The 15088-nt window shown below is 41.2% G+C and overlaps 1 protein-coding gene across 1 annotated transcript in view; it reads left to right on the forward strand.

Annotated features, from left to right (window-relative positions):
• SMPX (small muscle protein X-linked) overlaps nt 1-12382 on the forward strand; it is a 112183-nt gene extending 99801 nt beyond the window's left edge. Inside the window, exon 11 of the mRNA XM_084844038.1 lies at nt 11837-12382. The gene's annotated coding sequence lies outside the window, so the exon portion shown is untranslated. The remainder of the gene's footprint in view (nt 1-11836) is intronic.
• The last annotated feature ends 2706 nt before the right edge of the window (nt 12383-15088 follow it).

Below are 15088 nucleotides of genomic sequence, written 5' to 3' on the forward strand. Positions count from 1 at the left end.
GAAAGTGAAAGTATTGGTGAAAGTAGTACCTGCTTTTATCTCACCACTCAGAAAATCTTTATCTTTGCAGTATGAGTGTAACATCTTTATTCTTTGCAGTGTAGTGTTCTCCCTTTTTGTTTTGTCTTTGGCACATTGTCGTTTGTTTACCACATCTAAATGGAGGTGAAAAGTATGAGGTCATATTGAGTTGTGTCTCTGTGAGATGTGTGTGACACATTTCATATTGAGATGTGTCACACACACACACACACACTCATCTCTCCATGTCACTTTTGGCAGTATATATACATGTTGATATGCCCTGATTTGAGTTGAAGAGCTGTAACTACAACTGGAATGACCCCTGCCCCTTGTTAAATGTCCTGTGTATATAAGCAAATCAGTTGTGATTTCCTCAGAGAAGTTGTGCGAAGAGGACTAAGTTTCTCACGAGATTCAAGAATCCTTTCCTGAGTTTTGATAACTGTTCCTCACCTGTGAGCAGGTACTCATTATTTTCTTAATTCAGCTCTTTCCATTGTTGCAACTGATTTTGGACAACCAGAAACTGAGGCACCCTGAGGTCAATCCATCATAAAGTAAAACTTCCAAGAGAATATAATCATCTGCCAGCAACCCATTAACTGCCACGTCCTGTGTTTATTGATATTACATGTAACATAATCAGCTCTGGGAAGTCTGCCAGTCCAGGGCTGGCTTCATGGCAAGTAAACTTACCTTTATTCTCAAGTGACATCAGTGAGAGCTGACACGCTCATCATCACACCTCAGAAAGGAACCAGCACAGCGAAGAATAGGTTGCTGAATTGTTGAACCCTCAGTGATAACTTATAGCACAATCCTGTGTATGTGTTTACTTGAATGTGGGTAAACTATGTTCAGTGGGGCTTACTTTCAGGAAAGTGTGAATAAGATTGCAGTGTTAGTAGCACTGAAATAGTTTCTGGGATCCTGTTTTCTATGCAGACTTCAGTCTGGTCTGTTGGAAATGTTAGTCCATGTTAAAATGTTAGAGAGAGAAAGAGAGAGGGAGGGAGGGAATAAGGGCAGCATTGTTCTTTACTTAGAAATGGTTGAAATACATACATTCATTCACTGACTCCATTTTCACATAACTCTTACCTTAGTATAGGAAGAGCAGATGTTTTGAACTTCAGCTCCCATCAGCCTCAGATAGCAGGGCCAATAGTCACGAATGCTGTGAGTTATAGTCCAAAACATCTGGAGGGCACCAGGTTGGGGAAAGCTGAACTAGGCTATACATTATGGAAATCAGCATCCCTGTAGAAAATTCTCTACACACCACAGCTACAGTATTTAGCAACATTCCCAAGGTGAGTTGGTGCCTTAACATAGCGAGTTTTCCTGCTCCTGCCCCTGACCACCAATGACGTGGAGCAGAGGAGAGAGAGATCATGGCAGGGTATGTGGAAAATTCTCTATGGCGGTATTGATGGCTATAGCACAGTAGAAAGGGTCAATATGAGGGAAGAATGAGGTGCTTCATGGAGAGGCAGGGCTGTGGCTCAGTGGTAGAGCGCCTGCTTTACATGCAGAGGGTCCCAAGTTCAATCCCTGGAATCTTCACATAGGGAAAATTCCTGCCTGAAAGCCTGGAGAGCTGCTGCCAGTCAGTGTCGACAGTACTAGGCTAGATGGACTGATGGTTTGACTCAGTATAAGGCAGCTTCCTAGGTTCCTATGAAACAGCAGGATGGTTTCCCACAATGCTGGTGTCAATGGAGAATATCAGTACATCTTCCTTTCCAATGGGCTAAAGAGACAAATCAATATATATTTTTATTTAGGGTTCTTCAAAGTCAATCTCATCTGTGATTTCAACACTTGCATCCCCAAGAACAGCGTTTGAACATCATCTGCAGTGGATAGTTCTAAAGGACTAATCTCCAAGATTTAAGATTGGCTGATGGAAATTAACATGTAGCATCTGCCAAGTTACACAAAGGGCTGGAACAATGCCAGTGAGATGAAGAAAACTATATGCAAACAACGTATATGGGAGAATGCTCTTCAACTTTCAGTTAATGCCAACTTTCAATTAAGCAACTGCTATTAAAGTTTGCAGTAGAGGGCACCTTACTCGAAGAAGAATATTGACTTCTCTATAAAGCCTCCAGAAAGGTCTAGTGCTATTTACAGATTATATTCACCTGAACTAATTTGGTATGAGAAAATTCTGCATTTCGGTTAGCAATGATAATGTTGTTTGTCATATATACATGTCTGACTATTTTTACAATACAAATTAAAAGACAAACGATTTTTAAAAAGGAAGTGGAAAAGACATCAAAAATAATTTGCTATAAGAGGTCTAATGTCAGTTCTTTGGCATGTAATTGTACGACAGAGTGTGACACGGTTCACAGGACAGCCAACAGCAGGAGAGTTTCAGTTTTCACCTGAAAACTTTAAGAACCCAAGCAACTTCTCTGCATGCTTATGGAGCAAATTCAACTACCCCATTGCACCAAACCAAGACTGTCCATGATGTGTTACAGAGATAGAATATTACATAGAATATTACATAGAGACATTGCCATAGTCAGAAAGACAGACAGCTGCAGAATATGTGCTGTTTGAATAGGCATGGTAAATACACTTCCCCCTGAGGAATTGAACACATTTTGGAGGACTAAGTTTAAGCTGGTGGGTTTGGGGATACATCTGCATGGGGCTTTTCTTGTAGAAGATCAGATGTATTCAGTTCATTGCTAGCGATGGGTGAACTGACCCTAATGTGATTCAGAACTGGGTATGATTTCCAAAGCCAGCTGAACAAAAACGCTGAAGCAAGCTCTTCTACATTCTAAGTTTCTGAATCATGGTTGAAGCACCTGGGCACGACTAAAGTGCAGTTTAGGAATGTGGCGTGTTTAGTGTGATATTCCTGCAGATGATAACATCATGCATCATGACTCATTGTTCTCTGGCCATTGTCTATGTGTTTTGTTTAAAACCGACTAGACAGACATGGAGTAACTAGAGGGTTAAGGTAAGCAACACCTGAGCATGTGCAAAGACGGATGCCCCTTGACTTTGCTTATTCATGTCCTGTCAACTGCGCAGGTGCAAAAAGGAGAAATTAACTTGTAATTCATCTTGTTTTTAATTACTAACATATTACAATTTCAGTGCATCCGAGTCAGGGCTTATTATATATACAGGAATGAAAAACACACTAGATTTGTAGTACCACCCAGCTAATTATGAGTTCTGGCAACATCAGTTTTGGTGTTTGACTCATTCTGGGCTGTTCCCTGCCACCTGCAGAGCAGACTGCATGGTATGCAGAGCCCAAAGCATGATGTAGAGCAAAGCGTGATATGGAGTTCTTGCCATGTTGTGTATGATGGGCACTGTATCCCTTCCCAGTTCTGGCATGGCTGCCTAGTGGTATGAGTAAGATCCATGACCACGTTTTGCTCGGGATTTAGAAAATTAATGCAAGTGGAAGTTGAAGTCCAAATCTAGACAGGAAGGCAAGGAGGGATGTTGTAGTAGTGGATTTCCTGCATTGGCAGGGAGTTGGACTAGATATGGGCTGAATAGACTTCAGGTTGGTGGGATCTACTTTTTTTTCTTCTTTTTGCTGAAACCACTGAGAGCCTGGTGCAAAAGGCATACTTAGAGTGGAAAGATTCTGATCCCAGGAATGTATTGTGAGTAACAGAACTGAACAGAACTCCTTCCCTCCCAACAAAAATCCACTCCTGGTAACCCCAAGCTTTCTTCATTACAGTAGTACAATTTAAGGCAAGCTGGTGGAGGGAAGGAGAGACATTTCGCTGCTGCAGTTGTTAAAGGAACAGGAGTCAGAAATCCATGGCCGTCTGCTGCAGATCACCAAGAGATCCAACGGTAGATCCAGATATACCTTCTGCCTGCCTTTGGACCAGATGACCTGTGAGGTCCCTACCAGTTCTATGATTGTGTCTTTTGAGGAGCAAATAAGAGGCAAGGCTGAGAAAGAAGGGTTAAGCAGAGAACAGTGGAGTGTTCCTAGTCTCTTGGTTAGCAGAATGTGCAAAGCTGGGTGATCTGGGGGCAGGGTTACCCAGGGCTCTCAGCTAAAAAGGAATTTAGACTGGGAGCTGTCGGGACTCAGACAGTCCTGAAAAAGGGCAGAGCGAAGTGGGCCACATTCCATGCTTGCTAGACTGGGTCTGCTACTTCTATTCCTGAAGAACCCTGGCTATATTTCTATGAGGGAGATAGCGTCTGACTATGCTTGTCTTTTTCAGCTTTTACTCTTTTTTCCAAATCATCCTGCAGGACGTTGACCTTCTGCTTTATGCAACATCTTACCGTTTATTTTTGTCCCTTTTAAAATCCAATGTAGGGCAGTTTTGCTGCAGCAGCAGGAAAGGGACATTTCTTTTCCTTTTCAGCATTGGTCTACATATGTCTGTTGCTTAGGAACAGCAGGGATCAAAAAGAAAGCTGAAGGATCCATAATTGCAAGGGCTTTCTGTTTCTGGAGGCTTCAGAAATGGAACAACCTGAACCTGTTCAGCAACTAGATCACCCATCCTTATACAGCCTAGTTCAAAGCTGAATAAAGAATTAAATGTTAGTATTAAAAACTAGTGATTGTGGATCCATAAGAAATGATGGAGCCTAATTCTACCGATTTTTTGTAAGCACTTCTGGTGGCTTAAATTTTTTTTTTAAAAAAAGAGTATTGCTACAGAACTTTTGATTTGAAGCTGTGCTGCTTGTTTTGAGTACCAGAACCAGCAGTCATTCTGATTGCTGTCTCTAAGGGTGGTCTCATCCGATTATGCTAGTTGAAAAGAAGCAATATACCATGGCCCAAACATTTCACTTTACCTTCCCAGAAAATAAAATATTTCTTGCCTGCTATGCAGCGAAATTTGCACCCTTGCATAAGTCCCATTAAAAATCAAGGTGAAAAAATAGTGGTAGGATGGCAGTGGTAGGATTGCAGACTCAAGGTCATTTCTAAGCAGAATGCAAGGCTGTAACACTCCAAAATGTGCTCCCTTCCAGGGATATGGCCTGAGAGAAGTAGATGATGATGACAGACAGACACCAACTTTCTCTGCTTTAGTTAATAATGCAAGCATTTCATGCCAGTTCTATCTATAAAGCTTCATTAGCTCTGTTGCCTTCTTACTTTGCTGAATTTGGGCTGCAATCCCATACTCAGGAGTACATCCCATAGAACTCAGTGGGCTTACTTCTGAGTATTGAAAGTGTTCTTTATGATCAGGGAACAAAAGCTTTCCCTGCATCTAAAGCAGGGATGGGGAAATTATGGCCCTCCAGATGTTGTTGGGCTACAAATCCCATAATCCCTCAGGGCTGTTGGGAACTGCAGGCCAACAATATCTGGAGGGTCACCCGTTCCCCGCCCCTGGTCTAAAGAAAACAATTTCCTTCATATTCTTTCCTCCCGCTGCTGCCACTGCGAAACCTCATATCCTTATCTCATTCACTGACATGGTCCAATAACTGATTTAATTGCAAGCTGATGTCCATACAAATGCACTGAATCTTATATGTTATCCAGAAGGTAACATTCAGAGAGGCTTTAAAAGTATAATCCAGCAACCACTCATCACTCTACCTTTCTCTAAACTGTATAAAGGGCAACGTAACATTTTTAAAATGGAGCATATATACTGACTGGGACAGTGGTGACTAATACATCTATAAATGGGTTCAGCTGAGGAGTAAACATCACATGGTGTCTGGCTTAGATACTTGTTGAGTGGGAAACATTTCATGCATCTATGGACACATGGCACACAATTGCTTGTTTTAAGCTAGAAATATTTTAAGAACCTGAGCTCTAACCTAACGGCAATAATGTTATTGTATGCAAAGGGCTTGAGTAAGGCTGTAAGGGCAAAGAGCTTGAAAGCAGCGTAATAAAAATCACCAATACAACCTAAATTTGATCATTTGTGGGTATGAATCTTATGACCATCATTAATTACATGATATGCGCAGCCAGCCAGCCAGCCTGCCAGCCTAAAGCCAGCTATCTAGCTTTTGCTCTGCATTTCCAGTGTTGGTGATATCAATATGCATGGATTCTGAAATGGGACAGAGAACAAAAGAAGTTTCAGCCCAAATTCAGATCTGCGTATTCCCTTTTTTTAACTGGTTCTTCCTCGAAGTCCAATATATGTTGCTTTTTTATTTCAGTGATAGTTGGAGAATGCTGTCCTGTTTGAGAATGATTTTGTTTGATTTCCCCCCCCCTTTTTTTGCAATTGCCACTAGCGAATTAATCTATTAATCTAATTTTGGAAGAGGTCATACCTTCCTAAAAACATGAAAGGGTATGCCGAGGCAGATGTCTGAGGTGGGATTACCAGGACAACAGAATGAGTTGGAGATATGTGGAGCATCAGGAAATGAATATGCATAGCACCCCAGAGCTATAATCAGTAATCAGTCATTTCAGTCACAAAGTACTCCTGTTCCCACTGAAGTCAGTAACAAAACTCTTATTGACTAAAGCAATGAGCCAAGTGGGATAGATGATGATGACGATGACAGACAGATGATAGATGATAAATAGATGATTGATAGATGATGATAGACAGACAGACAGACAGATGATAGATAGATGGTAGATAGATGATAGATAGGTAGATAGATAGATAGATAGATAGATAGATAGATAGATGATAGATAGATAGATAGATGTGTGTGTGTGTGTGTGTGTGTGTGTGTGTGTACCACAGCTATTGAGAGATTACGTAGGGTATGACAACAGTTGGTTGAAAAGTTGCTCAGGAATGGAGAATACCCAAGTATTGCTGAGAGAAAGGCTGGGAAGCTAACACACCAGGTTTATTAATGTGTTCTTCTGCATCTGATTTCTGCAGTTCCCAGCTTTCATTGATCTCTGTCAGAGCTTGAATTTTAAAAGAGTTTTGCATTTGGGAACCTAGAACTGGAAAGCTGAAGCAACACAAAGGCAGCCTACAGCGAAATGTTACCCATGTGAATAAATGGCCAGAATTTAATCAAGGCTATTCAGTTTGGAGTAGCAGGACCTAAAAAACATCTCAAATAAAAGGTGGATGCTAATTTACTAATGATCACAAGATTATGGTATTCAGCAAAATTAAAATCAATGAAAGAAAATCACGGATGGTCTTTCAGTACAGCCCAGTTCTGTCTGGGCAACGTGAATTTGGGAATAGGGGGTCATGAACAATTTGCTAATTGTAAATTTCACATTCCTGATACCCGTTAATGATACAAGGGTTAATTTACACAACCGACATTGGCAGAAGGTCCAAACATATAACACTGATTCTGGCCCACTTGCACTGGCTGCATGTACATTTTCGAGCCCAATTCAAGGTGCTGATTTTGACCTATAAAGCCTTACATGGCTTGGGACCACACCTGATGACTGCCTCTTCTGGCATGAACCAACCTATACACTACGCTCTGCATCCAAGGCCCTCCTCTGGGTGTCTCCTCGGAGGGAGGCTTGGAGGGCAGCAACAAGGGAGAGAACCTTCTCAGTGGTGGCCCTCATTTATGAAATGCTCTCCCCAACAAGGCCTGCCTGGCACCAACATTATCATCTTTTTGGCACCAGGTTAAAACTACCCGCTTCTCTCAGGCATTTGGCAGCATATGACAAGGTGTTTTTTTTTTTTTTTATCAGGTTCTGGATTGTCTCTGGCTCATTTAAATTGTTTTAGGTATATGTGTTGTTGAGTGTGCTATTTGTCTTATGTCCTTATGTAAATGGTTTTTCATACTTTATATAATGTATTTTAATAGTTTTTAATTTTTGTGAACTACCCAGAGAGCTTCAGCTATGGGGCTATATAGAACTGTAATAAATGAATGAAATCCATAAAGTACTAGGAACAGCATTGCCATCTTTAATATCCCTTTATGGACTTAACAACAGTGGAGATTCTCTGGGCACAGCATGTCTTCATGAAGCATTTCAAAGACTGGATATGTTTATTCAATTGCACACAATATCTGCAAGTGATGAGGTCTGTGGATCATGTCACTGTTCTCTTCCATATCCACAGTTGGGGTGATCACATGGCCAATGCTAAGAGGCACAGTTTGAACCTTCCAAGATTAAATGTTAACAAGGAGTTCTCCCATACTTCCTTTTTTGAGGACTTGTTCCAGTTTTACACCAAAGGGTGAACTGAGAAAGTTGGGAAAATCCATAAACATTCTTGTATTATAGATTTCCATTTCTGTTCCTTACTGTAGCAGATGAAAGTAGCAATGGATACAATCCACCAACAAGTTCACCTGTCCAATACTCCATGAAAAAAATAGTGGTTGTATCCAACATTAGCCCTACTTAGAGTAGACCCATTAAAATGAATGAGGCTTAGGTTAGACTAACATTGGATATGACCTTAAGAGTTTCTCAATAGGTCATCATCATTTTTAATTTTTAATTTAGCTTGTAAAAGAGATGTTCATCATGGATTGATCTAGTGTCTAGTGCAGGAGGCATAAAAGGTATTTTCACCATGTTGGAGGTGAAGGTCTATGGATTTTTTAATTACGTATCGGCAAACATAGGAATAATGGCATCCTGTGATACACATTTGTCATCTAAAAGAGGGAGACTCCACATGCATGCTTGAGCCAAGATCCATATTTTAATGCTTACACTTAGTCCTAACCACATTGAGTGTCTTAACTTGCTGCTCACACAGAAACTCTGACTTTAGATACATGGATATAGATAATCTAAAAGAAGATGAAGTTCAGGCTATTGTCCAGATTATGGTCTAGGAAAGCAGTCAAAATTAGACAGCAATATTCAGTGCTGCCATAGTTAATTGTGGTGACAATGAAGACGCAAAACCTCCTAACTGGGAACTAAGACCATTCTCTTCTTAGCCAGTGGGCATTTAAAAGAACCCCACTTTTTCTTCTAAAGGTAAAGGAATATAGATATTTTTGTAATGACTCAATATGGGAACAATACTCAGCATAATTATCTGGAAAACGGACACCATCAGAGAGTGAGACATGGGCAGTATCTGTTTTCTTGATCAATGATCGAACCACACATTATGTTAAATATGTAGCAGAGCTCTGTTTATGCCCACAGTCTGGACTGGAACTGTAGTGTGCAGGGAGGAGAGGTTTAATCCTTCCCTCCCCAGCTGTCATTCCCCAGAAAACAGACTCCCTTTACAGCAGTTACCATTAGGGAAAAAACAAAACAGGAGTTTTTAAAATCACTATTAGCTGCTGCACAGGGCAGATAAATTTTCAATGGGGTTGTGGCTGGGAGGATTGAACTTCATCTTCCCATGTACTGCAGCCCTGCTCCAGAGCCAGGATTACTTACTTTTGAGTAAAAGAAAAACAGAAACACTATGGGTTGGATCCAGGCTCAGTTATAGTTACAGTAGACCCACTGAAATGAAATGGACCTAGGTTTAGCCACAAGTACCTTAAGTTTCATTGATCTAAATGGCTTTACTCTAAGTATGACCAAGCCTGGATCCAACCCTATATTTAACATTTTTGAATTTTATTTTATTACATTTCTATACTGCCCAATAGCCAAAGCTCTCTGGGCAGTTCACAACAACATCACATGCAGTTTGACCATAGGATTCTTGATTAATAGATCACAGTGCTGACTTGCAATGTAAGTCTATGCATGTCTACTCAGAGGTAAGTCCCATTTAGTTCAAAGGACTTCCTCCCAGGTAAGTGTGCATAGAATTTAGCATATAAAATTTTTAAAATGTGACCTAATTAGAACATTTATTCATAGAGTTACCCTGTGAATGTGTGTGTGTTACATATAAAAACTGCATTTTACATTGGCATCTTTTAGTTTGTTATCAAAATAGTTTACCGACTGTGAAGCACATGATGTTCTTAACAGTAAAAGTACAGTATTGTGCTAATAGGAGCTGTGCAGTTAAAACTGAGGACAAGGTTCGGTGTCATTTCATCCACCCACAGCCGCAACGCTCAGTATTCAGAAATGCTCACTGTTTAGGAGAAGAACAGCTAAGGAACATTTCCAAATGGAACCACAGGGAGAATTTGTGTAGGCAGAGTGTAATTACTCAGATTGGAATGCGAGCACGCTTGTGTACTCAGAATCTCTCAAGCAAACTCTAGAAGTTTAATACTTTCTTTCACCTTCCTTACTAACAGTGCAACCTTCCAATGTAAGAGAGCAGTGTAGCGTAGTGGTTAGAGTGTCAATCTAGGACCAGAAAGACCCAGGTTCAAATCTCTGCTCAGTCACCAAGTTCGCTGGGTAATCTTGGGTCAGTCAATCTATCTCAGCCAAACCTACCTCCCAGGATCGTTATGAGGATTAAAGCTGGGGGAAAGAAAACTATGTACAGTGTACAGTAACCCGATGAGCTCCTTGGAGAAAGGTTGAGATAAAATGTAATAAATAAGCAAACAAATAACTGAAGACAATGTATCTGATATACCTCTTTTTATCAAGCTGATGGGTCTGTGTCAGAAATGGCTCCCAGTGCCAGAAAACAGCCGTTCCAAGGAGAAATTAATAAGTGTTGTTGATAGCATTACTTCCATTGCACTGTTCTGCACACTACTCAAGAGTAATAGCCATTTCTGTTTATATCTGGAGATCAGGGGAATGGGGGCAGGCTGCTTGAGTGGTGACACAACACAGTTACCCCCAGCTGTGTACTGTGATCTTCCCGCACTTTGGCAAGCCTTGGTTTCTTTGCTCTTCCAGGCCAACAGCAAAAGAGTGGCTCCATCAAGCCTCTGGTGGGCTCCCACATGTGTCTGGTGGGTTGCATCTGGTTTTGTGGATTGCAGTTTGTGCAAGTCTGGAATAGCGCAGAGAATGCTTTTTCTCCCCCCTTAGCTGCCAGTTCTCTTGGGGCTAAGCAAAGGATAATCACTGTAGATGCAGATTCAAAAGTAAGCAAGAGATGCACCAGTCACAAAGAACGTTGGCAGGGGAAGGGTCTTTCTCTCCTTTGAATGGGCAATGAGCATTTGTAATGCAGAAGAGAGGGCAGAGATTTATACGGGACTGTTCATAGGCTCTTGTCCAGATCCAATCTCTCTCTCTCTCACACACACACACGCACACGCACACGCACATGCACACGTACGTCTCTCTTCATATACTCACATACAACTCCCATGCAATCAGAGACACACATACAGGTTTTACCTGCCTCTCCGCTTTCCCAGCCATATAATAGATTAGGGGTGGGAAACCTACAGCCCTCGAGACATTGTTGGACTCCTACTTCCAGCAGCCCCAACCTCAGCAAGAGTGCCCAACATGAACTAGGCAGACATGTGTATAAGTGTGTGAGTTTTGTTTCCCATCACATCTAGCGTGGCACGCACGCTATCACTGCAGACCACCCAACGTAAGACTATGTGTGGCAAATTGAGCCACTGGTGGGTTTGCTCTTCCAGACTCATTGGTCCCAAAGCAGAGGCACCTGCAACAAGGCCATACCTGTGCCTGGGTGCAGTGTGTGACGTTAACCACTTCCCATTCATATCGACAGATGGCAGTGGATCTCTGCACCCTCATCCAAGTGTGTTGGTTGAGTTAGCTGCGTATAAGTCCTTCCTGTTTGGGTACAAGGCAGATCTCTCGATCCAGCTTTTTCCCACGTTCAGCAGGATCTTGTGAAGCAGACAATAGCTGCATAATGGTGACAGCTGCACAGTGGGATGGGCATTAATGTGAATCATGATGTTGTTCTCTGTGCATAAGAGTATGTTGTCATTTAGAATGTTATGTATTTCCTCCAATTAGGCAAACGAAACTCATTTGGATTTTATTTTGCAGGTCTGCCAAGACACGTATGGAGAAGCTAAATGGGTTGTAATGAAGAAAGCTGACTGAAATAGTTTATATATTTATATAATTATGAGCACCCTCCATAAAAATCTATTTACACATTTATATCAACTTCCTTGTTATCTATTTTGCTTAATATAAAGTGTACAAATGATATGGAAACACAAAAGCATTTGTGTACATATCCAGAAAGTAAATTTGATCATATAAGTAAAGATAAATGTCGGATGATTTTAAAAGTAAAACTAAAATAAATATTTTTTTCAGAAAACAAATATTCATTTTTTACTTTTTAAAAATATGATCCAAAGAGCATGATGATATCAGAGACATGCAGATTGCATGCACAGAAAGAATTAACAGTCATATACAATGGACATGTTCCAGCCAATGGGAACAATCAGCGCATGCTTAAACTTTTCCTGTCAAAGTGACTTTAACTCCAGTTGGATAGTGCCCAGCATGCTTTCTATATTCATTAACAGCTAAATGGAATGTATGGAATTATGTAAATAAATGGACGGAAATAAACTCATAAGACGTTTCTGCTCAAATTAAAAACACACACTCCTGTATGAGAATTAATAAAATGTAACACAACCAAATCAATTACGTGCCTTCTGAAAACATAAAATAGCCATAACCCAGTCTCCCCCAGCTTGGTGCCCTCCAGAGTTTGGGGATTGCAACTCCCAGCATTCCTGACCATTGTCCATGCTAGCTAGGGTTGATGGGAGGTGAAGTCCCAAACATCTGGAGGGCGTCAGGTTGCGGAAGGCTGCCATAACCCCTGATAAAAAGATCCACAAATGGAAGCAGCTCCTGCTCTGTATCACTGTCTGGATCAACAGGTGTACTTTGAGTCCATACAGACATTCATCTGAATGTGGATGTCGTCAATCTACATTGCACATGACATTAATTGGGCTACACATTCAAAGATGAATCCCCATTATACAAATGATTATTTTAATTTGCAGAAATGATCATTATGCAAATAATAGTGCGTAAGTGCATTTTTATGCATCTGAGCATTCATTTTCAGACTTGAACTGAGAGGTGAGACTAAAGTACTGGTAGTAGCAAGTGTGAGAGGTCATGGCTTAGTGGCCGAGCTTCGCATGCAAAAGGGCCTAGGGTCAATGGCTTTCCCCAGTTCAACGGATGTCAGAGAGCAGGCTAGCTGGGAAAGGCCTCTGCTACCAATGGAAGATGGCACTGCTGGGCTTGATGGACCAGTGGTCTCATTTGGGCTAAGGCAGGATCACCTGTTCATAAGCAGACCTTTGAGAGGGGAATTTTCCCTTTGGAGAACAGGTAAAAACCACTGAAGTCCTCTGAAAGGAGCAAACAAGAGCGCTACTGTAGATGCGAGGAACCGAGTTGTTGATTAAAATGGCAAGATATCCATTTAGCCCGGGAGTTCGAATTTTTGCAGACAGACATCTGCAGCCCAAGGCTCTTCTTACAGCTTGGACCCAGACAACGCCAGACACCAGGAAGGTTCCTCCAAATTTCAATTTTAGGACCAAGTCCTTAATCACAAAGAGGATATCAACATTATTTCACAGAGCAGCAGTAAATGTGTGATCACAGAGTTCCTTGTATACAACGGTTGACCCCTAAGTCCTAAGCACATTTCCTTGGATCGAATCCAGACTTAGTTATACTTAGAGGAGACCCACTGAAATCAAAGGGACCTAAGTTAGTCATGGCTTATTTGTTCCATTCATTTCAATGAGTCTAAGCATAACTAAGTCTGAATCCCCTTGGAATTAAGTCCTGTGGGTGGCAGTAGGTGTCCAGATAAGTGGGCATAGCATTGCAGCACAACTGGTGCCTACTGCTTGTATCTTGTTAGTGGCATTATGCAGACTGATGGGAAACCCCATACAGAATTCCCATACAGTCTCCAGTCCGCTTTAGGTCTACATTACTTCCTCTCTGGAGGAGGAAACACAGTCAGTTGATTAATGGATGCAGTAGCTTTCTACTATTGACTGAAGGAATATCAGAAGATATATGATAAAATGAAGGAATATCAGATGATATATGATAAAGTGCTGTGTTCTTTATTCTATTCAAGAATAATTAATTCTTCTACAATTATTCTATCAAGCTATATTTGCTTACTATGGACATTTGTTTTTCATCTACCGCATTGCAGGAAGCAGGAAACATAGGTTAGATGCCAGGTGAATTCCCCTTTCTCAACTGCAGCCCCTTCCCACAATCCGGAGGATCAGGAGACCCTTCAGAACAGCTTTTCACAGGGTGAGGAGGGCTGGAGAGGGAGAGGGAGACTAGGTCCTTCCACTGCACACACAGAAACATCTTCTGCTCAAGCAGGGGGGACTTTAGATCCAAGCCAGAGTATAACATTTGCCTGATGCTGTGCAGAAGAGGATTCTGCAACATCTAATGCATTCAGATCACAACAAATCAAAGTAAAAATGATTTACTGGTATTTCTGAAATATGTGGTCTCCACACAATGGTTCCCGTCTTCAGAAGGGACAGTGATGCTGGGGAACGTCGAGCCCTTGATGCTGATGTTGCTACAGACAGTGTTTACTTTCAAATGTCACTTTCCATTTCCCTTCTTTACTTTGTGTATCCATTAATTTGGACATGATAGCATTGTCCCAAATCCCATGCCTGAATAGCTAGTACCTTGTTCTTCCTCCAATACGCTGCAAATAAATTCCTTCACAATAACCATCCATGAACTATATTCTTCCTTGTTTGCTCTTAAAAGGTTTTGTATGTGCAAGCAGGAAGAGAAGAGGATCTAATTCTACACTTTAGCCCATTATTTCATTCAGAGCTTTTTACAGGGCCAGCCCAGATGTTTGGCTACTTGAGATTAAGCAGTAAATCCCACCCACCCCCAATCAAGGTGCATAATACACATGGCTGGTCAAGTTATTCTGGAACCTGAGGTAGAAAATCTGACATGCACCATTTCCCTTTCCTGGTAGTAAAAAAATACAACAACAATTACAAATAATAATTTGCTGCCCTTTCATGACACCCCAAATCAAGTACTTGAAGCTGCTGCTTCACTCTGCCTAATCATACGTCTGGCCCTTGATTTTTAGCCACCAAAGATGAATGATGAAAGGATGTTCTGACTCCAATATCACGTCTCCAACATACCGTGCTGTAATTACTGATGAACTTGTGAAGTCTGTTAGGGAAATATACCATCTAGACATTATTTCAATATAATTTTCTGTTA

The sequence above is a fragment of the Heloderma suspectum genome, chromosome 3, assembly GCF_057233095.1.
Source record: "Heloderma suspectum isolate Gila_16-S chromosome 3, 16-S_ref, whole genome shotgun sequence".
NCBI classification, from domain to species: domain Eukaryota; kingdom Metazoa; phylum Chordata; class Lepidosauria; order Squamata; family Helodermatidae; genus Heloderma; species Heloderma suspectum.